This window comes from Euwallacea similis, chromosome 6, assembly GCF_039881205.1.
Source record: "Euwallacea similis isolate ESF13 chromosome 6, ESF131.1, whole genome shotgun sequence".
Taxonomy (NCBI): Eukaryota; Metazoa; Arthropoda; class Insecta; order Coleoptera; family Curculionidae; genus Euwallacea; species Euwallacea similis.
The window spans coordinates 6,315,495-6,343,347 of NC_089614.1; the positions used below are offsets into that span (position 1 = coordinate 6,315,495).

Sequence of the window (27,853 nt, forward strand, 5' to 3'; positions counted from 1 at the left end):
AGCGAGCTTAACATGAACTCGTCGAAATCTTTAAACATTAAAGCTTGTATTTTAAACGGCCGTAAAAACTGAAATATGTTTCTATTGATTATTGTAAAATAGACAAATCGAACCTTTTTTAATTACAAACGAGGTTTATGGTTCATTTGGCTCATAAACAGTCAGAAAATAACCATAAAAATACAGGCTTAAAAATAAAAGTTTTTTTGTTGTGTAATGTGTCAAGCTTTTTTTGGTATCCTCAATTATCAGAAAATCACAAAAATGTATTTAAATTATATCTAGTATGTTAGTAATAATGACAACTTTTTTTTAATTAGTGTGGACAAACTAATTCTAATTTTTTAAAATAACATCTCAAACCGTAAAAGATTGCCAATTCCAAATTTTTTAAAACTAATTTGGTGATAATTTTAGGGCTTTTTGAAACAATCATCTGGCTCACCTTGATTCCTATCAGCTGGTTTTCAATTAATCGGAGTGGCTAGTTACCGGGAGGATCAATTAGTTTGGTTGTAAATCAGCTAATAGTAGCAGATTATTGTTTTCAAACACTATAAACCTAATGTAAGAATATTTTTTATAGCAACGTAAGAAATCCTAGCTTTGAACAAAATATAGGGTCTTCAGTTTTACTGACCATTAAGCCATTACTTGAAACTTTTTTCTGATAATCAGCTTCTAAATAAAGTTGTGACACCCTGTAGCATGCATACCTTAAGACCTGCTCACTGGAAAATTGTCTGACGATGGTTCACCTTCGAGTTGTGTTAAAGTATCTTACTTTCAACGTTGGTAGTATTTAAAGGATGACCTACTGCTCAAACCACGTACTTTATTATTAATATCAAATCCATGTGTTGTATGAGATATTTACGCTTACGCGACTTCCATATAAAGCTCGATTACTCATTGGAACTATTAATAATCTCGCAAGAAAATTTGCATGATTATAGCATTATCAACTGATAAAGATTAAACATGAATTATTATGTTCTATCTGTAGCTGGATTATGTTTACAATTATTTGACTTTCATATAAAATGGTAGTAACTAATCTAATGCCGATGAGGATATTGTAGTCTTTATTTCGATTATACCTTTATTTCAACCGTGCGGACGATATGAATGTGGTCCGTGACCAGACCAGACGAATGGCGTCACGTAAACGTAAAACAAGATGTGCATATTACAGATTCAGTTTTTCTGGGAACTGAAAAAAGAGAACCATTCTCCAGTTTTTGCTAGAAACGACACAATAGTTGTCACATTTCACTAAAAGGGAAAAGAGTTTTGCTAACAATATCAATTTCATTGAAACTTGGCCAGCGCCAAATAAATTTTCTTTCGAGAGGAGAGTGAGAAAAGCGTTCTCAGTTGATAAAATAAGTAAACATTATCGGCTGGTTTTAAAAGAAACTAAAAATAACTTTTATCAATGTCTAATTTCACTTTAAAACGACGCCGAAGCGTTTAATTCTTTTAAAATATGTACTTTTCTTTAATATCGCCATTTAAAAACTGTGGAATGTGAAATGCTTAATATACAAGTAAGTTATGAATAATGGATTGTGAAGAAGAAATTCCAAAGATATTGCAGGCTCGACAATATCTGTAATATTACACTATAAGAAAATTACACTGCAATAGTACACCATAAGGAAATTAGTTTTATTGGGCCTACATGCTGAAGGGATGTCAAGTGAAGGTAGAGAAGTGTTTTACAATAGTCTAAGGGCTTAAGTTTACCTGGACACTGAATAAAAAATAAGACCTTGTCCTAAATCGTTGTCGGCAAAAATGAGGAATAACGCTTGTAAGCTAAGCATTAGTACCGATACCAAACCGACTGAAACCATTAAAACGTTAGTTGAAGGAAAACCACCTCAATTTAAATGGCCAGATGAATCACTCGAGGCATTAATTTAGCATTACCTATACCAACTGTCACTTTCGGGGCAAAAATCTTCTTGAGATTTCACAGAATCAAAAAAAACGTTTCATCGGACTAAAAATAGAAAACCCAAAATAACTTACTGGGAGTCACACGTGCAGTAAAAAAGTTCTTAGGAAGTTAGCTATGAATAATAAGACACTGTCGAACTGTTCTTTACATAACTCTGCTCAGTCCCAGGGCAATTACCGCAAAATAATTCCAACATTTTCGCACTGCTTGCACACATCAGCTCAAATGGCCTGAAATCCGCATTTCGGTATCACAAATGGTTAAATCCTTTTCAGAAAAGTAACCAAGAAAAATTGGGGCACTTCGTACGCACTCTGCCACACACGCACAAGAAGAAACGGACTATGGTCTGTTGATGATGACGTAAGAACAGTACCGTCGAGCTAACCGATCGGATATATTTGTAAATATCTGGGACTCGAGTCGATGAATGCTAAACCGGCTAAAACGGAAAACTGCTAAAGCAAGCACTCCGAGTTGTTCACAGCGACGTTGTCAAGCCTCCGGAAAACTTGCGCGGAAAAAGCTACTGCACGCCTGGAAGTTCACCCCCACTCGATCACCCCTTGTTGATATACGGGACAACCAAAAAGTTGTAAGCATACTACAATTCCATCTACTATCACTACTAGAAAGCGCTTCAAGCTGTGGCTTGTTAAAGTATCAAGTTTTCGATCATGATCTAGTAGATACATGCGCTCCATTCATGCAGAACAAAAGCAATGCAATAGTATTAAAGTTGATTGCGGTCGCCGTATAAATCTCTCATTGTTTGACCAAGAATACTTCACACGAATAGATAGATGCCAACTTGATCGGCCACCGAATGGTCTTCTCAAACACCTTTCTCACATGGTACATGAAGAACTATTATCTTCAGTTTATGCAAATTAATACATTTTTCATTGGATTTCAGCGTCTAACGACACAGAAAAAATATTAAATTTAATACTTGTAGTACTGGAAAAGGTCTGTAAGAGCTTTTAATAGATTTTGTTATTTATGCGAACATTTTTTGAGAGTAAATCGCCAAAACATGATCGCCATCCGGGCATTGGACAGCAGAAAATAAATAAGCCCCATTTTCATGGGTCGATACCGCAAATAAGTAACGCTTATTGACGGTTGACTCTAAGGAAATTCGACATTGTAATCAATTATTATTGTTTCTGTTTTTAAACGTCTATCGATCAATGCAATCATATTTCGTTACTCGGTTGGGGGCAAAAGTTGGAAACGTGACAACACAGCAAATTGGCGACTATGTGGTCCGAGTCTGGCAGATTGGGAATCGCCTGGACGGCGCCGAATGTATCGCGAGCTGTTCCCGTATTCGATAACTCCTCGAGATGCGAAAGTTACTCTTGCCAAAACTTTTTGTCTATGCATTTACGGTATTTACTTTTGATATATCCTCGATGCTGCAGCCATTTCACCAGCGAAAAAAGTCAACGAAGACACGAATACAAGCTAACTTTGCTAAAACTCCCGTTAAATCTTAACGTTTGATCGATGATTTTATAGTTGAGGTTACTGACTCATTCTCTGTAGGTTTTCCCGGAATTTCCATCGAAACTTCACACTTCAACGTTATGGTGCCGCCATCACGCAGCTTTTTGCCCAACCACTTTCAGAAGTAGGTGCAAGTCTAAATCGTGAACACAATCAAGCTTTGTGTCGTTCTTTTTTTAATTTTTGGAAATAACGCCTCGCACACCAGTACGGGCCGTTGTTGCGGTGGAATTGCACACTATTCTCAGTTAAAGCTAACCGAGAATAACGTTCGCCCTTTACTCAGCGATTGGACGAGCGTCCTTGCTAACGTGAAATAAATTTTAAATAAATTAATTTTAAAACGGAGCCCTTAGTGAAAGGGTAAATGCTACTCTCGGTTAGTTTTTACCTAGAATATCGCGCGATTCTTCCGCAATGACATAATCTCTCTTTACCAGCGCGCGAAGCGGTATTCCCAAAAAATAAAAAAAGGTGATCAATCCACTCTAGACGTTTAGAACATATTTACAAAAATAGCTTCGCATTAGCAAGATTTTTAATCAGTACTGTAGAAGATTTCAATAATTTTGTTGGATTCGCAAATGCAAAGACTTCATGCTATCATGTTTGCAACGTTGCATTAGAGTACTAAACTTGACCTAGGTCAAATTGCGCCTGTTGCAGATTGGAAGTGAGGAAAAATTGCCTTTACGAGGCAACCTGAAATGTGGCAAACACTGTCTTAGCTGAATAAACCAAAAACGTGGTCATTAAGAAAGTAAATGTTGGCTCTATGCTGTGGCGTGTTACCCATTAATTGCTTACCAACATGTCAATATCTATATTAAGACATCCTAGTGTTTGTCTAACTAAGTCCTATCCCAGGTTATTTTATTTTTAGCTGTTAATCTCAAAATCATATCTCAAGCTTAATATAACTTGGTCAAGACATGAAATTGGACAGCTGGATGCTTAAGGCCAGCTTAACCTAACCTTTCCAGATTATTTGCTTTAACTAAGAGCAGCGTTTACAAAACATAGACCACAAAATGGAAACGTGCTTGTAGCACGGATGACGTATATTCCTGGAGACATATTTCTGGAGAAATATTTGAAAACGTTATTCGAAAATTTTATTGTCGCTTGGCAGATTGTCAAGTCGTGAGGGGAATACATTTCTATCATCTGAGTTTCCATTTCTAAATCAGAAAAATGTGTACCTATTATATCGAACCATCAGAAACATCGATTCCGAACCCCCTTTGATTTAAAATAGGATCATTGCTTCTATCGAATAACGGTTCAATTTCAGTTTGCCAATCTTAAATATTACAGTTAATCAGGATCTTCTCAAACAAAAAACAGATTTGCCACCTAAATGGATTTTCCACGACAAATGGAGGAAAATAAGGAAAACAAATACCTTTTGGCTTTGGCTGATATCTGACAGAAATAAAGCTGGGTCGAGTCACGAGTAGTGTAATATTATTTTTGGAAAGGAACGCAGAGGGTAAATGAAATTTAAAACACAGACGAAATGTCGTTTGTGGAATTGTTTGCAGAATTCAATAAGAAGACTTGTAAATAAAAGGTCGAATTTACTTATTTCAAGCAATACAATGTCTATTTTGGTCGAAAATAAGAAATTGCTTCTGTTCACTGAGATTATATGGCAAACAAGTTATTTTCTTTAGCATGCGAACCCACCAGGGGTTATTAATGGTTGCAGTACGTAGCCGTATTGTTTAATCTCCACACACCAAGCAGATGATGAAGACACGAGCAACAATTTAAGTTCGGGTTATAGAAATATTTTGAAATTTAAACTCCCAAAATCGCTTAGAAGTACACAATGGATAAAAGTTGGTGAGAATATTTAATGGAGCATAGATAACTTTGATGGAAAATTTATTCGTCGCGCGCCGAATTCGGCCTATAAAAATGTTATTGGTAAACACAGCCAAGAAATGTTTTCCAAACTCTCAGTCTCGGAAACAATAATTGCTACACCATTTAGTCTAAATAATGACATTAAGAATACAAAACACAAATTAGTGAAAGTTAATAATAAGTTTGTTCGTTGAAGCGTTGATGCACGCCGGGTGAAATTACATTCATTATCGGGTACAGTAGCGTATCATTCACAAGTAGCGCACACACTGTCTTAAATTCTAAACATACTTGTATGAATCACAACGAAAATAAACGAAGAATATTGAAGATATCTTAACTAGTTATTGTTAAGCATTTATTTACAGTGATAAATGCCGAAATATCCATGCAGAATTCGTTGTATAGGAACAACGTTTTAAAAATGAAGAAATATTGTACTTAAACGAGTCTCATAGTCATCAAAAGTTGAAACCACATTTGAAACACTAATTATTATACCATAACCTTTATTGTTTCAGATATAATATGTACAGTGGTAGTTTCGTTCCAGACAATTAAGTTTGTTGCAATTTGCATTGCAAGCCAGTTGAATATGCGAGTAAGCCACATACAACAGCTTGTTGTGCATTGAGGAAAATCGAGTTTTTCGAAAGCTCTTTCAATGTAATCGATTAATTTGAATTTTATATACCCGCATCCTTGATGTCTCTCATTTGAGAACCTGGTGCCTTGGTACCACAATTTGACGGATAGAGATCTTTCAAAGGCATGAAATGCGGTTTAAAAGTTAATTCAAGCTATTATTTTGTGTCCAATTGTTTCCGAAATTCCCCCTATGGCACCGATTGAACATTTTCGGGAGAATTTGAGGATGCAGTTTTCACTCTAATTTAACTGAAAAACCACTAAAACTAGCTACAAATCTTACAACTTGAAATCAATTATGTACTGGATCAAGTCCTGCCAGCACCATCTACGATTTTCTTTTTGCTGTATGTCAGCTAAATCCTCCTGTGTAGACAGCAGGATATCATACACAAAACTAATGACCTATAGCCAACAGCAATGAAGATAAGTACAACAACCGTAGGAAAAATTTGAGAAATGACATTAAAACTGAATCTGAAACTTCTCAGCTTTTGTCCCTAAAGCCACTGCACATATCTTTATTGCTCTTGGCCTGCTCCTGCTGCTTACAGTTGAAGATTCATAGAGATTCGTCAAAAAAGACTAGGAAGATGGAGTTGGTGGGATTTTTTCCTGCAAATCCAACATATTTGCCAACATATTGCCGATTTCTGCGTGCAGCCGCCTGCGTTTGGCGCGTAATTGACTCTAGAGATAAACTGAATTAACGAGACGAAACTTAGTACCAGTACTAATACAATTAGGGTCGAAACTCCTGTTTGAATGCCATACTAGCCAATATCACCACACCTTCTTAATATAGGGCACTATATGTGTGGTTTCAAAATTTAGTTATTGTCAGTTTAGAATTCAGTACGTATTCAATGTGCTTCATGAAACATGGTCTAGTAGTAATGGATGTAACCAAGTCTAGGGAATTCTTTTGAATGGAGGCTCGCTTTATAATTTAATAAACTGTTTTCAGCTAAAAAGATCTAAAATTAATTTAGAAATATTTGACTATCTTAATGTTTCAATGTCGGGACTCGCTATAAAGCGATAAATATTCAATGGCAACAGAATAATTAATTTGTTTTAGAGTTGGGAGTTAGTAGATGGGATGTGAGATATTGCAAAGATCGATAATATTCTTTGAAGAAGTAATAGTTTCACTCAGGCAATATCGGTCAACTTAATGTAACCTCTCTCTCAGACAATAGAATTCGATTAATTTAGTAATTGATTAAATTCTAAACACTACCATAATGGCCAAACACAAATAGTTGTTTTCTAAGAGAGTACTTAGATACATCACTGAGTAGCTAATTGAATTTCTTCCCTTAATTGAGCCTCCGTTTCAGTTATATTTCTGGCCACAATGAATAGAACGAAAGGCAATTTTAATTTACTCATATTGTATTGAATTCACTATTCCAGTTAAAACCCACTCGACAAATTCTCCTTTGGGTTTCGAAGACGTTAAAAGAGCCCTTCAATTAGCATCAAAATCCACGAAACGTTTTGCCCAGTTGGTCAACAATTTGGCACCGCTGTATCTCAGGTTTCATGTCCGACACAATTCGACCTTTTTATAATTCAGCTGGCTGGAAACTCTTTTCAAATGTAAGGACAAACTCAATTGTGCCTAAAAACCCCTAGTTTGGGGGTTTTTATTTTAGCAAGGAGATATTTGAGACAATTTTCATTAAAGTGTTTTTGTTGGGAATATCGAAGCTGTCGATTACCTTCAAATTCAAGGATTAAAGAGGTTTAGCTCTATTTTGTGTAGCGCCACTGGCCGTGTGGTTTATAGATAAAGCGTCTATTGTTGTTAAACCCTCCCTGCATCTAGAACCTCGTTAAGTGCAAAATCTATTGTTTATTGTATGTTTAGTACACGCTCGGTGGTTTGGAATTCCATTTGGTGTTCAATGTACGTAAATCCTATCTTAATCCATTGTTGCACCTACGTATTTTTCCGTTTCACACCGTGGTAGTTTCCTAATTTTCACTTAATGATGATTAAATATTAAATTACTAATACTTCAACCAAAAGATTTATAACTCCGAATAAAGTCTTCGAAAACGAAGCTCCGCCGTAGTTACAGTACGGCAATCATTAATAATGATTTTTGAACTCATAATTATATATTGTTTAAATATTTACAACATAGCTGGGTTGAAGCTGAACACATGCACACGTTACTACGTATTAAAATAAATAAATTTAATGTAAAAAGTTTACCGGAGTAAGCTCCAACCTGATATATCGCTTTGGAAAAGGGAGAATTTGCCAATGACGCTTGTTAAGGCAGTTTTTCGCATCTGGGTTAATTTTATTTCAATCGCATGTATATATAAATGTTCCTGTGCTATGTGCATCTAACAGTAGACACCAAATTTAACTTAAAGCGCTTTGTATAAGCAGATTACTTTGATAGGTCTGCCTACTCTACGAAACATAATAGAGGAGTGATCAATAATCTCTCGCGCAAGTGGTTAAAGAGTATATAGGTACGTGCCATGCTGAATATTCAAACAATAATATCTACGTCTCGAAAAACGGGTCCCGAGTTGCGATTATCCCACTTCGAATACGGCAAATATTGCTCCGGGATAGGGAAAAAGGACAGCGGAAGAAAACCGGCTCTTAGCAACGATATGACGTCATCTTGACGTCACCGCACAGGATATTTTGCATCGTGCCATCCCGGTCGTGACGCACAAGCACTGGCATAATCCTAATTTTCTAAGATTTATAATTAGCTCTACAGTTTAGGTGTCATAAACCTGTGCGAAGCGGATTTTTCCCGCACAATAATTTTATACAGTTAGGCTAGTGTTTAACCTACATTAAAATCGAACCGTTAATATTTTATAAATTGTTCTTGGCACATTTATTGTTGATACTGTAACAATTTTCATTTAAGTGCATTAGACATGCTTCTCACGGTATAACGTACTCGCAAATTAAAAGATTTAAAATTACAGTGCAAACTTTGATGCTCTCCCATTGCAACACATTGTTTTTCAGAATAGCTATTCCTTTGTGCTATTCATAGACGGGTATTAATCAGAATTGTATTGGAAGTATTTATTTATTTTTTAATTACCGTATGCTCGCCAAACTTGTTCCAAACGTAATTATTGTTGCTCAAAGTAATCGTCATAACCCCGTACAAATTCGGCTTCACGTCGTCGAGCCGTATTTTGAATGTGCCCGTTCCGAAACACTCCAAACGGGGATGCTTTTTTTCTGGTTCAACATACAGTTTTCTTTCGCATAGAAACTTTTTTATGAGATCGAAAAAGAAGTCGTAATGACCCGGTTTTTCATAGTTGCCATTCTCCTTTTTCTCTAGTATTCATTTTCTTTAGACCTATGTGCGAGAATACAGTAAGAGCGTTTAATTAAGCCTCCACCTTCACATTGAGTTTTTCTTTATGATCTCCCTCCGTTGAGGCTTCTTCCAGTTAAAAATATAAATCTGAAAACATTATACAAAATTCTTTGTTTCCCTTAGTTCCCGCTTTTTATGTTTAATATCTGTAAATTTTTTCAAAAATGTTTACCCTGAGCAAACCCTAAGCACATCTACTCTTCGTTATTCACATCAAATTCAGTTTGTTTTGATCCGCTTGTTTATTATTTACGGTTTCGACTGTAACTAGTTTTAACCAGTTACACACCAACATCCTCAACAATTAGGGCAAGTAAAGCTCTTTTGTGTCACCTCAAATTACTCGCTATTCAAAATTTAGATCAAGCGATATTTTCCTGGCTGTTTACCGAAGGTCTAAACAGATAAGTAAATCGATTCTAGGCGTTTTGATTGAACTTCCATTGTTTTGTTTCAGTATCTCATCCTAATGGAGTGACTTCAATTAGCTGTTTTTTTAGGCCACAAATAACCGATTCGTTGAAAACAAGCAACATGAATTTTCAGACTCTAACTCAAATGGTATTATTTTAAATACGAGACAATATAAAGAATCTGTGCTAAAATTGGATTTATCGATTCCGAACAGTCTGAAACGGAAACGTAACACGATATTTTCAATTAAGTTAATTATATTCCTTTTTTTGTCTTCGCAAAGTGAAAAAATTGAGCCAGCTTTGAAACATGGCAATTTAAATGGAAAATGTTTTTCATTCGGGTATTTTAAGCTTCGGCGCTGGAATAAGAAAAGGGCCCTCAATAATAATCACATCGCTGACATCATTCGATGTTGATATCGAACCATTTTTGGAGATTCAGTTGTATTATTGAAAATTTAAAAGCCACATTGTTGATATGTTACAGAGAAGACTGTGTAAGGAATTAAAAAAATGTAAAATGTGCTGCAAATTTCCAAATTAACTCTTACTACATTAACAAGCAACTGCATAAACTTCTCGGCTGAGGCGGACAAACTGAACTTCCAACATTGATTTGAGGGCGCATTAATTCGGACAATAATGTAATTGAGGAAGTTTCACACCTGAAATGGAAAAATCCTCAGATTTATACACAGTTTTTATCTGCTTACAGATATCTTAAGTAGAAAATAGTCGAGAACTTGTAAAAATCTTTTATTAAATCTTTATTACTTTTCTATCACTGTCAGCTTTGGTTTCATAAAAATCAAACACAGAATTGCAAAAATCAAACGTCTCGAAGCTCAGTAGCAATATCCCATTGAATTTAAGACACCGCGTGGAAATATTTGCATTACTTTCCTGGACTATTAAAAATTATGTAAAATTCGAAAATCGAACCTAGAACTACCTCATAGAAGTATCCAAGAATTTTAATAATTAAATTCGCTATTCTATAGGACAGCGGCGTAATAAAACTTTTACAGACAACGTGAAGCTATTAAACAAAAAGCTCTTAGCCTTCGTCGTCCTGCAAATCAAACTTTGTTTATTCAATAGGGTATTTTTAAAAGAGCCGTAAAAGATTGAGCGTCTCTTGTAGTTATTTTTACCGCACTGTTCAATGCTGTGGTTTTCAACGTCTATCCCAAATGGAGTAAAAATAATTTGCCATTGTGTGCAAAGCAACATGTGTCTTAATATTTTTTCCGAAATTTGATGAAAAAGCTCGATCTAGAATAAAGTAAACGATTCGTGTATTTATTATACCCGTAAATTCCTTAATTAAACTTCGACCATCATGGAAACACAATAAAAACAAATGAATTATTTCACGTTTTAGTTACGGATGTACGGTGGTACTGTAAACAATCAAACTCCAATTAGCATTTTACAGCACATCAAATACATTGTAAGGGAACAGGCCTTCTTGGGATATGAATATGGAATTTCTAACCCTCTATGTAAATCCCTATGCGGTAATGGATTTAATGAAAACCCCGTTACCGATATCCAATAAGCACTTAGTGTCATGTATGTACATCTACATAATCTCAAGTATTGGTGGCATTACATACAATCATTTAACACCATGCTTCAATTAAATCTCACATCAAATAAAATTTATGCGCATGCTCTATGGGAGTTCAGAACACTCACATCATAAATGAAGTCTCAAATCGTACCCGTTCGGAAATCTGAAACAAAAATCCTGATATGAATTTGTCGATAAAAAGTGCAATTTTTTCCTTGATTTTATATTTATAGGAAGGAAAAGGGACTAAAAGGAAAACTATATCCGCGTAAGCTGTTTAAAAGAAATGAGCCATCGTCATGGTATAAGATAAAAATACTAAAAGTAGGACAAGTTTACTGCGGATTTTTATTTGTAAAAAATCTATATATATATAAAGTAGGAATGATAAAATATCAAAAATGTTCCTAAAAATAGATCATTCATTTATTTTTTAAGCTTGGAGTTTTAAACGGGTGGATCATGCAAATGTATTCAAATTTCAGTTAGTCAAGGAGTCGTGGTTTTCTAATTTCTGGCAAACATTTTGAGATATTTCCTTCTAGAAAGTAATTTTAAATTTCGTTGTCGAAAATGTAATAGTACAAAAATGACGAATAAAATGTTAGCTCATCAGTTGATAATATCGTCCAAAAACCTCATTCTATTTATAATGAAAACTGTAGTTATCTTTAGCCAAAACTTGTAGGCCACCAAAATTATGTATTGCCTGCTAGCGATATGGCCTTCAAATTTTGGCCCAGATATGATTTTTGGATCTAAATAGGCATTTCCTTTTGTCTAGCCTTTAAATAATTTTTTGTATACCAAGGTTAGGCTACGTAGTACGTCAGAAGATACATACATTCCTTCATTATATTGCGTTATGTATCATCGCTCAAGGAGTCAAGGCAATTTCTAATAAGGTTTTCGCCTAATATGTTTATCATTAAAGGGTTACTTGCTGCTAACCCTGGTAATTCGAAGGCACATATTTAATATATTGCTTTTCACCATTTATACCGGATCGATTTTCCCAGGTCAACGTTGCCACACCGTGGGAAAACTCCCGCTGCCTTCTTTAATTTTAACGATCTAACTTTTGTCACCGTTCGCAAGTTTGTTAAACTTCGCTAAACCTTCACACTTACAATAGATACCTATTCCTTTTAAAAGGTGCTCATCTTCTGAAGAAAAATGAAAATCTCTTACAGTAAATGTGTAACACAGTTTATATAACTTATGGTATAATGGACTTTGCTTACATTATACATAATACATAGTGATGGTCGTGTAAAACTTACAATACCTAGAAATATTTTAGTTCAAAAGTAAATGTTTACTATATCAAAAATTTGAAAGGATTATCAATAACTAAGTTAGCTGAAAATTCTGACAGAGCTGTTTACTCTCACACTCAACATTGTTGAAAAGTTTCAAAAGTAAAATAAATATATGATTAATGACTTGGGTATTCTAAACTGCGACTTTATAGTTTCTGGCTTTCTAAGTTGATTTTTAAAAATTTTTAATTAAACGAGAACAATGGACGAGAAATTATTGGGCAAAGAATCGTATTCAATCATTAAGTATAAGTGGAAAATCCAGAGAAATATTGTGTAGACCTTTTTATGATCGAGCTATTAATTTTATTGACAGATTTAATAGCCCGTTGTATCCCGAAAATATTTCTAATTCTACGTAAACAACGGATTAATTCCCTCTAACGATTGTTCAATAAAATTCACCTAAAGCGTTAACTTTCTTTTAATTGCTACCACATTAACCTATTTATTCAAAAACCTAAACAACGATTTTTCCCTCCCTTATCGATCAACCGTTTTAATTAAAGTCTCTTTTTTCATCTTTCTCCCTTTCACCGAAGTTCGATATGAAGCCTTATGTGAAAAGAACCCGTAATTCTTAGTCCATTCAAGTTACTTACATTTTTTTTAGTGGTTATAAAGAATTGCACTACGTCCTTCAGCTTTGTACAACTTTTTTCAACTTTGACCTCAAACCTTTTAAAGCCAACTTCACACCTCATTTACCTCTATAACACAAAGCCTAATTGAAACAAACAGTGAAATAATTTTTAATTTATCCTTTGACGCGGATACATTTAACAGGAGCGCAAAGGTCACAAATAAGCAAAAATTTTCAATAAAGGCCAAGTGCAAGCACAAAGGTCTTTTTTCTTTTCAAATATAGCCTAAGGCTTCAGACACGACTCTCCAATGGGTTCATTTAAACAATACTTAAACAGTTAAATCTTCTGAAACGATCCAGAAAGGTGATAATGTTAAAAAAGAAGCTAGTCAAGGTGTAATTTTAATTGGAGATTTAAATATCATTAAGAAGAATTTCGTACCTTCTAACGAATGTAATATCTTGAATAATGATGATATCAAAAGCACCTTTGTAAATCTTGCATAGATGTAGATGCAAAATGTCTAATTTGTTCATTAAGGGACACCAAAAATAGAAATTGTAATTACTTGTATGCTAAAAAGAACTGAGGAAAATGTTTCTTTGTCTTCCTGATTTCCAGGTGCCCCAGAGCGATGTACGTATTTATAGCTTTCCCAGAGGCCTGTTATATTTAATCGTTCGTTCGATTTATACCCGCCTCTCTGTATCATTCCAAACATCTTCTAGGGTAAGGTGGCTAATAATATGTTAAAAAGCAAATTCTCAAATGCTTTTACCCCTGAATGTTTATTTATTATATTGTGGGTGAATAATCATGTCAGTAAAAGACACAAAATAGTGAGTATCGAGAATTTATTTAGCAATTACCTGCATTTTACAAAAAAATTACGAAAATCAAATGACTGAACGCTGAACTAAAATTAACGCATAGCCGCATCAAAGTGCTTTGGCTAGAGTCCAAGAAAGGGCCGATAGACCGGATTATCTGAGAGGACCTTCTTGGATACCTTGGTTGAGTGGTGAGTTATCCAAAGAATAGTTGAACGAGTTTGAGAAAAAAAAGTGTTCGAAGAGAGAATTTTCCTGTTCTGTAACATCTTCAGATGGTACTGATTTTTTGTGTCGAGCCTTCGCCTTTTTATCCGTGAGTGTGAACAAGCCTGTCAAAAGAATTTATTTTTACAGAAAATATTCGATTAATTTTAAGTTAAGAACACACTGGTGAAAAGTTTCAATGAAATGATGAAAACACTTCCAGCATAGTAAAAACACAAATGTCATCGATTATAGATCAAACTAGAGATCAGTATTTAGAAGCCTGACTCCGAAGAAAGCCTGCTGAGAGAAACAAATTAATTTCCACGGGAGATACAGACATAATTTCATTTTAATAAAATATAAAATAATATGTCTGCGGTAAATTTAGCAACGCTATGCGACTCATCTATTTTCTAGTTTTAGGTTCATAATACAATGTTGAACACGTTTCCCTTCTAACTTTTGCTAGAAAATTGTTTGGCATGTAATGTTCCATTTTGATACGCTTTTGTTACACCAACATATTCCAAATGTAGAATTACTACAGTATTCCTTAGAAATGGATTGAATGTGTAATTATATAAGTAAGTTTTATTATAATAAACTTACTAATCTATTATTTTATTCATAATAATAATGAAAATTATTCTTTGTCCGAATGAATATTAGGTAAAGATTTGGTTAAAACTTTTTGCAAAATATTAGAAATTACATATTTGCAGATATTTAAATTTAATTTTATTATTATATGTCCAGAAATTTATTAACTATGTTCAGAAAGATTGAAAGTATCTGAATATCGGATTGAGAGAGGGAAAGTTCCAAAAATAGGCAGCAATGTGACAGCTACAAAACTCACGTGACATTTCTTTCGTTTTATTTTTCAACCTGTATAGATAGTTTGTCAAATTCTCGCAAATTTTGCAAAAAGCTTATTTTTTTGTGAGATTTCTCCTATGTCTTTTTATGGAATATGGCCAAAGTGTAACTAGACAATTTGGAATACAACTTCTGTCAGTGTATAAATTTAAATTGAACATTTAAGTCTGGACTTCAGCTGTCGAAGCTGTCTAAGGTGCAGGAACTGTGATTTCGAAAATCGATTTAAATCTTTCAAATTGTAAGACATTTTACTGGAAGGTATTTGGTTCGATGACTAATAGATATCGCCACATTGGTCTTGGTATTAATGAATGAAAAATGCTAATAATAACGGCGATAAATAATCGATATTATTTAACCTGTGAGCGTAGCTAAAAATAGTAGCGGAAAAAATCAGCATGTCAAACATATGTATATCGGCAGGTACCGATCAAGTGTTGTGGTTTGTAAAAGGGAAATAGTTATTGCCGCATCAAACCAATCGCAACGCTCTCAAAATTAAGTATTAATGAAAGAATATAAGGTAATGACGGTCATTAATAAATATTGTATACATTTGTATACAAGGTTTCCTCCGTTAACTTCTTCTGATTGGAAAACATTTACGAAAAATACTAAAATATCGATATAGTATTTTCAAAAGCAAAGGGAAAGAATAATAGCATTTTATAAAAATATTTAATTTATGATATAATTGTCCGATATGGCATTTCAAAGAAAAATTAAAATGAAAATTATTGCGGCATTGATGATACAATTTAAAAAATAATAATTAAGAAATGTAACTAAAAAGTCACCTTTTCCAACGGCCTATAGGAAAACTATCTTCTATTTAACATTTCTATAAATATATGTTTTTAGGACTGAAGGTTTCGCTTCCAGAGGCTTAATATTACTAATTGTCTTCCTTTAAAATATTATTTACGTTTGTCAAGATTTTTCTTAATGGTTCTACAATTAAAAAAAACTGTAAAGTTAGGAAGTTTTCAAAATGACATCCTGAATATAAAAAAAATTGTTGATACTCAGCCGATGCAAAATCGAACGCAGATAGAACTTAAAAAAAGATAACCAGATCGATTGATTCCATTAAGTTAATTTTATTTTGGCGCTTAGTTTCTTTTAAATTAGTGGCATCCAATTATTAAACGAAAATTTTGAGTTGTGATTATGCTAAAGTAATAATTGTAAATTTTGCCTCACCGGTTTCGACAGCATAAATTGGATTATTACTCTCTTAAAAGGGCCAATTTTTCATAGATTTTGTCATAAGGGTAAATCCAATTTAACTTACTTATAAGTATTTTGAGTAATCAAATTCAATTATTCTCTACTTCGAGCATTGAAACGATTTATGTATTCAAATATGTATGACTTGATATTCTGGAAAAACACACTACAAACATTTAAAAAAACGCGAAAAATACCATTTTGTTTGCTCTATACAGTTTGAATCTGCTTTTTATGGTTAAATAAACCTGCATCCCGATATGAATATTTCATAGGGCTCCGATTATTTTACTGTCATAGGTGTAATTGTGAAAACTGTTGCATGAGAGGTGTGGACCATATTCCATTAAATATTAGCAGTCTTTTATCGGAATTTTCGGTGAACAAATGATAACGCTGATGCGCTTTTGAAATATAATCCAGGAAGTTAAAATCCCAACAAAAGGCCTTTGAATTTCTCCTTTTCGGTATTATCGTGCAAAGTATTCAGTAATACGTCAGAGTCTCGTAAGGACATCCTTTAGAAAAATGTGCTCTTAACTGTAAAATTTTACTGAATAGATCACCTGGACTCCAAAAGACGGCAATAAGAAAAGCAATAAAACCAATAAAACAAATCTTTTCTAAACATAATTTTATAAAATGTTTAGATTGAAATTGGAAACCGACGAAAACTGCTCACGATGACGGCATTATCCAATCCGCACCTTCAATTTTAAACAAGCTATCAAAAATTTTGAAACGAAAACAATGGCAAGGTTACAAAAAGTGCTTTACTTAATTTCTGGATTCAGTCACATTTCTAAAATCAAGCACAAGGAGGTATTATTGTTTGATTTTAGGTGTTTTAAGGACAAAATCGTGTCCCTTTCTCTGCTTTGTATAAAATAGGTAAATGTCCAGCTTATGTGAGGTATTAAGGAGTGACGTGCGCTACTTAGAGTTGGCAGAAGTTTTAAGGTGCTTTATTTTTCTCCTTTGATCATTATAAATGAAAACCCTAATGGATCAATCCTTGCCATATCTCCCAGGCCCACATCGTTTTTCGTCCCATCAGCTAGTCCGAAATATCTTTTCTCAGGGACACCCGACACTATTCTTACGTCAGTGCGTAAAATATTAGCGTATTACTTTTATCTTCGAATACATTTTCCCCTTTATCCCCCCTAATTTTGTTAAAATTTATCGACTTTATTAAATTTAGTGTCAGTTGGTTTACGATCTAATAGCACGTCAATGTTTCATCTAACAGCTACCTCTGGAAGTTTTAAGAATCCCCCATTACTTTTTGTAAGTTTTGTTATCTGTTTACTTCGCTGTTATCTGTAGACCATCTGTATTTAATCGTATTATTTCACGATTCTCGTCAAAATATTAAATGTCGCTAAACAAAGTTCCGGTTCGGATTGGAAATACTCTGTTTAAAAATTACCAAATATGTCTACTTAAGTAAAATGTGCGAAATTTACCTTAATATGTCATAAACCTTTGTTATCAACAAACCATCAAATAACGTATTTACCACTTATATTCGTTGAACTCTCAGAGATAAAAATCAAGTTTGCATCTCATAGGTGTGCATGCATATCTGATATCTTCCATTCCCCTCGATTTCAGGTAGGTAATTTCATTTAGATAACACACATGAATTAAAATTCTTATCGCACGTGTGTATACGGTAAAAAATGAACTGGGAAACAAAACTTAGCATGTGTACGTCAGATCTAAACGGGCATGAAAAATGTGTAAAATAACCAGGAGAATAAAATGTGTAAAATTTATTTTTAGTACTGCTTCAATATTCCGAAGGAATCTGTGTAATAAAAGTTTTGTTAGTTGGGGAAATTTGTTATATTTCATGCGAACTTGGTGCATTTACTTACCTTCTCAAAATTCCTTCTTTCCCTACATTTTCTGTTTTAAAAATGAATCAAATATGCTATAAATGTTAGTAAAACAGGAAGGTAACTCATTTACTCGGCAACAAATTGTCTCTTTACTGTGGGTCTTTAAACATGGTGACAACTAGTTTTAGGGTCCAAACCTCAATCTACAAAGTTGATAACTACTTGAAATACGCAATGGAACTAATATTGGAAGTCGCTGGAATAAGCCAGTTTATTGGTTTAATCATCTTTGTATCAATCTTCAGCGAGGATTAATAGTCAATAAAAACATTTCATTAATATTGCGACATAGTTAAAATATACCGTAATATAGTTTCACAACCTCATAAGCTAACTTTTCCTGGAAAACTACGTCTTCCCATTAAAGTCCCCTGAAACCTTGTGGCGTTTTAAAATAGGACTTCCAGTGTATGTATGTATGTATTTCCAATCACCAAAGCCTAAAATCGCATTTATTAAGTTACGTTATTTCTGAATTATTAACCCAAGCAGGGAATTCCTTTCTGAAAATATTGGATTTAGCATCCCTAAACAATGTCCCCTAATACCTTAGTGGGACCGCTAAATAAAAACACACAGGGAAAATCAAACAAATGGAACGTCTTAAATTAGTTTAAACTTTCCAAATAAAACAAATTAGATCTGCTTACTTCCAGAAGTGTTCTTTCGTCCAGTTTATCAGTGCTTTTAGGTGTCGACTTGTTATTGACTTGGCCTGGGCAAACACCACCTCAGTGAGATCAATTGTTAATGAAATGCCCTAAGCTTCTAACCCGGGACCTCTCACTTTTCGGACTACATTAACGATCCTAAAATTGTAACATCTTATCTCATCGCAATTTATAGGTTAATGAATATGAACCTTTAATAACACGGTTTTAACGAAATAACCTATTTCGGTGCGGGTTAGCGAACGCGCAAGTCAAAATGGTTGCGTGAATGTTTGATGTTCAGTTTTGGGACCCTGTATATATCAGTTCTGGATATACATACCTACATATGTATGTCAGTTTTACTGTCTGGCATAACAGCATGAACTACATAGAACAAACAAAAATAGGAAAATACGAAACGCTAATTCACGGCAAGAGCAATATTTAGATTTTGAGTCAAAACTGTTGGTTTAATATTGGTGTTTACCCTCACTCCGAAGTGGTATTTACAGCGTCGATAATGATAGCCATACTTTTAATTCCCAGTGTTTTGATTTTGAATATCTACTGTGGAAATCGAGGCAAAATTACCCAACTTCAGTCCCTCTAAGTTTTTCGTATTATGAAGTTTCTTTACAATATTTATTTAGTGAGTCACGGGTTCTTGCCATAAATCTATAAATACCGTAACCGATTTCTTTTAGGTCAAGTATAGTATTGATATTATATGCCACCTGATAAACTAATTATTGACATATACATCTTATCTGTTCAATGGAAAATTAAATACGGCCTATATGTGCACTATATCGTATATTTGCCATTGACAAACAAGAAAAAGTTTACTTAATATTTGTATTATTGCTAGCAGTTAATAAATTAGGTAAATTTTCTTTGGGGAGTCTGTCATTTGTTATATTTATATGCTAATAATTAGTTGACTAATAATTACTACAATATAGATTTATAGAAAGGCAAAGACAATGATGAAAAACATAGAGTGACGCACAACAAACAATAATCACAATAATTGATATCAAATTTCGTGACTTCCCATTAGCAATAAAATACGTGACGTTAATGCAAATGAATCACTGACTGGGAATTGCACATAACATTTCCTGTTAAAAGTAATTCCTATGTCCATTCAGCAAAATCTTGATTCTATTTGGTTTGTTTCAATTGTTAACTCTCATCAACACACAAATTGATTTATAGAATTGTATTTGTAAATACGTATATCATAAAATATAGGGTGTCCATTTTACACTCCCTGTGAAGCGAGAGCCCATCAGTGAAGAGACACATCAAAATCATAATTAGAAGCTATATTGTAGAACAGAGTTGTCTGAAAAACTGTTGAATGCGATCAATGAAAATGATATGAATTGCGCATAATCAATATATGTAGTATATGTATATGTGTATTAACATTAAAAGTGTCCAATTAACACAAAAAATATACTTTAGGAATGCTAGACTTTTTTCAGAAAATTCTTTACAAATCTAATCCTATACACATCAAAGATCTGATTGAACTGTCAATAAATTTCAAAGACCCTGAAGGAGTGGTAAATGCACACCCTGTACATTTTTTATTAAAAGCCTAAATGTTAATTTGTAAATCAAATCTGACAAAATACTTGGGCGAAAATTGAATTAAAAATCCTTGAAAAAAAGAGATTTGCTTTTTGACTGTTGATATTACAATTAAGCTTTAATTTAAATACAATATTACCGAGCGGGGGAGAATGTTGAGCGCCTCAGGATAGGATATGAGAATTAAAACGTAATTAAAGGACAACAAACCAGAATTAGAAATTCGAGATTCTTGTTGGATGTCAACAAATCTGTTGATATTGGGCAGGTACTACATCAATAATTCATATTGAACCCCGTCTTTTTATTTTTTTGAATATAATATATGTAATTTTATATTTGTTGACAATTTTTCAATAAAGAAAGCAAAATAACTTCCAACGGTTATTATTCCTGTCCGGGAGTAATTAACGGGCATGATTTTCACTTAATTGTATACATATATCTAAAACTTAAAAGACTACAAAAACTAGTCACTACATATGAGCTTGGCGAAAAATAAACATACGCATGACAAAGTGAGATGATGATAATTTCCAAATATTAACCAAATGTTTAAATTTTTATCACGAGACACTTGCGGGAAATTCTTAAAGAAGGCAGTTTTTCTGGCTATAGTAAACAGAGGCGAAAATGTACAGAATATATACATGTATATATGTATAATAGAATCCTCTACAGTGTGGAACTTTTGAATGGAACGGTCCATATAACTAAGATGCCGAATTACTGATGCCGATCCAATTTGAATATTTAATTTAATTGTTACTTGTTTTATTTTGCATTAAATCGGCCCTTTTCAGGATCAAAGAAATTTTAAAATAAATCAAAAGTTTTAGTTTTTGATATTTCAATCGTAAATTTCTCGAGACCTGTTGCGTTTAGGTATAGGACAGAGTACATGAAACACACTTAGAATTTTGCGTATAATTCAAAAATGAAATTAAAAATAGGTGTTTCCATTTGAAAAAACAAAGTTGGTAATCGTACCTGATTATTGGACTGCCCTGTATACATGAATTTACTATCAAAAAAACCGCAAGAAAAAATAAAAATCGACAAGTCCGAGGATTTTGGCCGCATATGTTCGGCATCTTAGTTATATGGGCTGTTCCATCCAAAACTTCCATACTGTATATCAAAACTGTCTTCAGCGTATTCTCATTCCCTTAGGGCGACAACGATCTATCTGATAAATATAGTTCGAGTGCTGACAAGTAGAATCTCGGGCTACAAGAGTCCGGAATGTAAGATATAAAGAATCGGTTAGAAAATAAGAAAAATAGTGTAATTTTCAATAGAGATCCCCACACCTCATTATTTCTGAACCAGAGAAATGCTACAGGAGCGTAGTTTTCCAGGTACAAGAAAAGATCTGGAAAGGACAATACATAATAAACGTCAAGAGAAAAATAAGTAACTGTCTTTTGTTCGCCATTGGAGTAAATTGAAGGAATTTAAAAGCTCACCTGCAAGGTGAAGTATTTTCTTCATTTGAAAATGAGAACGTCTTCAGTAAAAACCGAAGGATTTATGAATTTATTGTTATTTGCGAGCTGTTTGATTAAAGCTTCAAATCGCGACCCATTAGTTTTCATCTGAAAATGCTATTAACCTGGGTCAGTTGGCAAATAATTTGTAAAATCTGCATATGCGAGGTATTCTCCCTGCAGTGAGTGCTTGCCAAGTCTCCAATTTATTGTCTTCAGATTTTTATAGAAAATTTGATCTGGGAATAATGCCGCCTGAAATAGTGAGACCCAATTTCGAAGGATCGAAAATATTTACTGTGCACCATCACGAACGATTTTTACTACCCAACCTGTTGGTTTTGTATTATAAATGTGCCTTTGGCATATAGTTCTCTCAGAGACTACGATTTCCTGAAAAATTAATTCGTCAGACTGAAACCGTCAGATAAAACGCAATGTCCACAACTTTTTCATAGAAAATCCTGTTTATCATTGTAACTAATTTTACAATAACTGATATGAAATGTTCTGCTACTACGTTGGCAGTATCCATTTTACTCCATATTTGTGAATAAATAAATAACTCATTGGATATAGTTTCATAAAAATTTTAAAAGTGATACATCTCTGAGCACTTACAGTTATTTGCACATGCTTCTTTAAATAAACTACAAAAAATGAAATTCTATGTACACCTGTGCCCAGTAACTTTAAATAGAAGCTTTTGTTTACAATAAACTGTAACAGCTAAGGCTTAGCAAGGCAAAGCTCAGGCGTGCGATCTACTAAAAATAGAACTAATTCTGTTTTCGGAGTAAAGAAATTATGCAAAAGTTAATGCCGTGGAAATCTAAATACATTTACATTTAATTTCCTTCAGCGGCGTAGGGGATTCAAATTTTATTTAACCAATCCAAATTGAGGACACTTCATATGTGGGCGCAAAATCGTGTTTGAGACACTTACATGCTGAAGAAAATCTGGGATTGGTTGGAAGTCGAAATCATTTAAGAAGACAATTTAAAAAATATGGACTGGTCGAAATCCAGCTTTGGCTAGGCTCTGATCTGAGGTTTACCGTTTTCTATTCATACCGAACGCTATTTTGTCATTATTTTTCTATAAATAACACCATTGCATTGCCTACGACAACGACTGCCGAAGTCGAGCTAAACCAAAAAGCAGCTTGCAGTTTAGGATCTTGAATTTCTATCTGATATTGTTCAGTTCCATTGCCTTTTAATAAATATCAGGTACGTAGGAAGCCTGATTCAGAGAATGATTATTAGGAGAAATGTTTTAAATTGTTTGAAGGACTCTGTTGTATAAATATATTCCTCAATATATTTTCCCATAGGTATAAATTCGAAGTTTTCAGTGGAACCTGTGAAATTTCTTTCGCACCTCCTTAATTACACAGAAATTTAAGTAAAATCCTAAATAATTTTGGTATTATTGATAGAAGGTGTAATAGATCCGCCCACATGAGAAAAAATATTTAATATTAGATGGGAGTTAATAAAAAATATTTGGAAGTGAAGCATAACTTCCAAAATAATTGTTCGATCAAATACCAGCAGAACTAGCCACTGATATTTATAATTATGCTTTGCTCATAGACAGCATAACATTAGCATAATAGTTAATGCTTCAGTAGATAAATAACTTTGCTTTCAACACATACATTTCTACATTTTATAAATAGAGAAAACTTCATTAAATGTTGCATGTAACCTGCAGGATATCAGCAAGACATTTGGTAGCAAAAAATTCAATTATGCAGTTTTTTCTAACGGTGAAATAACTATCGTACCCAAATGTGGCTAGTCTCTATTACTAGGGGAGGAAAAAAATAGATTCAGATGGATTTTCCTTATCCAGAGGAGGCATCATAAATCATTTTGAATTTTTTTTTGTCCCTGCTTCTGAATGATATTTCGAATATGGGAAACTAGGTCACTATGCGGAGCTTGGGCTACACGGCAGGAGCTTTTTACACTTTCAAAGTTCCCTTTTCGCAAGCTCATTTATTTTCATACCTACCAGTTGAAATTGTGTATGGGATATGTTTATACCGCAATAATTCTGGAGTCTATTTAAAATTACTGATAAACTAGTTTTCAATCTTGTTTTCAATGCAAAATTCAAAGTTGCGAGTGTTTCTGTTCAGGAATTACTGTAAATAAAATGAGATCGTACGGAGGTATTTATATTTTGTGGACTAATAAAAAAGGGGTTTGTCATCTAAAAATATCAAGGCATCAAGGCGGAGGCCTTGCGTTTAACAAAACTGCTCCCTGGAGGTACGTTCTAACTTCCGACCGAAACGAACTTGGTGATACTTTTTCCTTTCGCGCAAATGGGAATTCTGCCTTTTGGGTCAACAATTTTCGATTTTTCTTTATTTAACATTTTATATTTCATGGTAAGTTGGAGATTTTACGATTCTTTCGGGAAAGCATCAACGACTTAAAGCAAAAATTACTATTGTGTCGGTCAGTGCGAGCCTAAACAATAAAGGTTTTTTTGTAGGTGTTTGTATTTGTTTACAGAATAATTACGTAAGAATGAAAAATGTTAATTTACGTATTATTTAGAAGACTAAATCATGATAAGTTCTAATGAAGTGCTCCAAATTACGTCAATCGAACTGGTTTTATCTAATTATTTTATTCCTCATTAATTAAATGATAAACGTTGGACAATAATCAGTTATTATTGGATGTGATAAAATATTTTAATATTGTTTTATATCTGGGACACAATCCATTCCTCAGTACACATTCTACACTAGTAAACGTAGTCATTATTTTTTTACTTAAACAACAAACACAATTATCAGAGTTCCTTAGTTTACCCAAAATGCCATCTTCTATTGAATTAACCAAAATTAATTAAACACACCGGTACCCTTTTGGCACCACTTATGGCGAGTTTTGGTTAAAATTTAAAACATTTTTAGTATAAGTGCTTTTTGAAATTATTAAATAAAATGCGCCCGTAATAAGAATGAACAGCATGTGGAGCGCTAGGTAACAATACCAAATAGTGAATTCGATTGGAGAGGAAAGAATGACAATAGCCAATTTTTATGTTAGACACGAGAAATTTCGGAAATATTCGGAACTTCGAAAATTGGAAAAACACACACTGCTGTTTTCGAAATTTCGACATAAGGAATATTCGAAAAAAAAAGCGAAATTTATTCAACTTATTTTTATTTTTTAACGCTGTCTAGCATTTTTTACAACTAAGGTACAAGTGTTAGTTTGTACTTGGCACTCTACCACACAAAGGTGGCATCAGCGCGGCTTTAAGGGTTTACCCATAATTTTTTTACTACCTGATTACCAACATTTTCCCCATTTTATCCCCAATTTTTTTCAGGAAATTGAAAATAATCCCCACTATATATCTAAGGGTAGATTTTCCCTTAACTCCTAAATTATTATCTTTGTTTAATATTTATTCAATGGTCACTGTAGTCATCTACAAAATATCCAAATACTGGCATTGTGCTATTAAAAATTAAAAACATTAAAGACCTTCTTCTTCCTATTACTATGTATTACTGATAATTATGTCTGATAAAATCAATTCCAGAATTTTGGTGGTGTACATTACTCATCCAATTCATCACGTTTATGATGAATTAATTAATTACAGTTATTGGTTGACGTTCTGAGCATTATTTGATATGCGGTGCATTTAATCAGTGTTGCCGATGTGTCATTTAATTAATTAATTCGCGGGTGTAGTAGACATGTAGAGATATGAATGCATGTAAATATTTGGTGAAGGAGAAAATTATTTTTTGGAGGGAAGTTTGAAAAATGTTTCTGAATATTTAATAAGAAATGATGATTGATTTATTTAGCAGGACTAACATCCTGAAATATTTTTATCGATAATACAAAAAGTGTCTAACTAATGCTGTATTTTCTGTTGAATTAGCAGCAAACTTTTTGATTATAGGGTGGTAGTTGGTAAATCTTTCTTCAAATAATGGTTAAACCGTTGACCCAGCGTTTATAGGCTATTGCCTGAAAACCTTTAATGTTTATAAGATTGTTGATAATGTCCAGCATAGGTGTTTTCGGCGCATGTATCAGGATCGCGGGTTTGCTGAAAAGTGACCTAGTTGTGGGCTGAAGATTATGCATAGTAGGTTCCATGGGTGGAGTGTAGGTTACTTACTTTCCGCTTTCAACTTGGTCCAATATGTATGAGGCCGCGTTAGTTGGTCGCCCCAGCCTGGCTGGTTTGTTGGCTATGCACAGTCGCGGTGGCGGGTGGTCAGGTTAACATCGGGCCAAAACGAGGAACACCCGGACACTTTCGCGCACAACTGCTGCACGATGCCAAGCAAGCCGCTCGTTTCCGCCAGCAGGTTGCTCGTGCTCTGCGCTCGTTTTCGTTGGCTGTCGCGAGAGGGAGCCGCTTGCATTGCGGCGCCGCTATACGTGCGCGCGCGTCGTGGCAATGAACCGCCTGCGCCGATTTTTCGAGCGACCTCCGATCTTCTGTCCCTAGCCGCACTGTTGCCAATTATTATTCCGCTTGCGAATTTAAATTTTCCGCGCTATACGTTCGCCCTGTAATTATCATTACTCATTTTAAGCTGGATTTCGGTTGTTATGTAATTCTTAATTGATATTCCTTAACTAATTACCCTGCAATACTACCGGTATTGAATTCATTCAGATAAATGATGCAGCGTTTTTGAAACTCATCGAGGCAAACAACTGTTTATTTCCAAATCCATCGTATGATGATAAATTCGAATTTCACCAAATCAATATTACACGTTGTTTTTATATTTTCTTGAGAGTCGCGATTTTTTTCAAAAAATATGTGAATATGAGACCGATCAATGTTTGTGTAGGCTTATAGAACTAGTCTAGAAGATTAAAACAAAACATCATTCCCCCCAATACATTATAGAGGAAATACAAAACCATCCTATATAAGAGAAAGTGGCATAAAAATCAATGGCATCTTTAATACTAGTAAAACATTTTTTCTTGAACGTCCGCCAACCAGTTTTATTGTTAAAATCATTTTTTTATCAATTTTAAAATTTATTTACATAAAAAAACATATTTTATTAATTTTCTCGAATACCTTGTATGACAGAAAAATGAAAGTCGGTACATCGGTGGGTTTTAGGTCATTCTATCTGAGACTCTGTCTTCGTTTTTATCCGAAAACAAATCCTAATAGTACTTTTTAAAATTTGATCCCACAAAAATACACGCTGATGGTCATGACTATGAGTGAATAATCATCATATCCATTAAACAAATGCGCATTTTAAATATTCAATTTAATATTTAAAAAAACTTCAAAATTGGCCAAGAAATAAAGATTTTACAAGAGTGGTAAGTCCTTAACCCGGACATATTGTATACAATACCGCATAAGCGCAAATAGGTTATTTCCGGGTTTCCTCCCATTCCACACTTATCCTATCAGCTCTATTTAGGTAGAAATCTAGCTTCAAGGTTTGTAACCGGATCACATTAACACCCTGTATTGCGACCCTATATATCTCAAATATAAGAGGTTTTAGCTATTTTATCTTAAATAGTTAATTAATTCAAATTGATAACTCAAACCTAAATAACAACTTCACGTATCATATCAGAACTGGATCTTGGTAACTAGTTTTCATTCAGATAAGTAATTAATTGTTTTTGAAATTTGCAGAAATTCAGTCATTTCCTTATCATTTCTCACAAACCCATTAAATCGTCATGAAGTAAATTTAGATTTTGAAAAATTAATA

The 27,853-nt window shown here is 33.8% G+C and overlaps 1 protein-coding gene across 13 annotated transcripts in view; it reads right to left on the reverse strand.

Annotated features, from left to right (window-relative positions):
- Positions 1–27,853, reverse strand: part of PMCA (plasma membrane calcium-transporting ATPase 3) — a 69,473-nt gene that overhangs the window by 36,551 nt on the left and 5,069 nt on the right. For 3 of the 13 annotated variants that reach the window (XM_066390817.1, XM_066390816.1, XM_066390821.1), the window contains exons 1-2: positions 26,263–26,478; positions 11,499–11,536 (exon numbers count right to left, since the gene is read on the reverse strand). The exons of 1 other annotated variant lie outside the window; for it this stretch is intronic. The gene's annotated coding sequence lies outside the window, so the exon portion shown is untranslated. Of the gene's footprint in view, positions 1–2,037; positions 2,314–11,498; positions 11,537–26,262; positions 26,481–27,853 lie in introns of those variants that run through there. 9 more of the 13 variants (XM_066390819.1, XM_066390808.1, XM_066390811.1 and 6 more) reach the window with 7 other exon arrangements.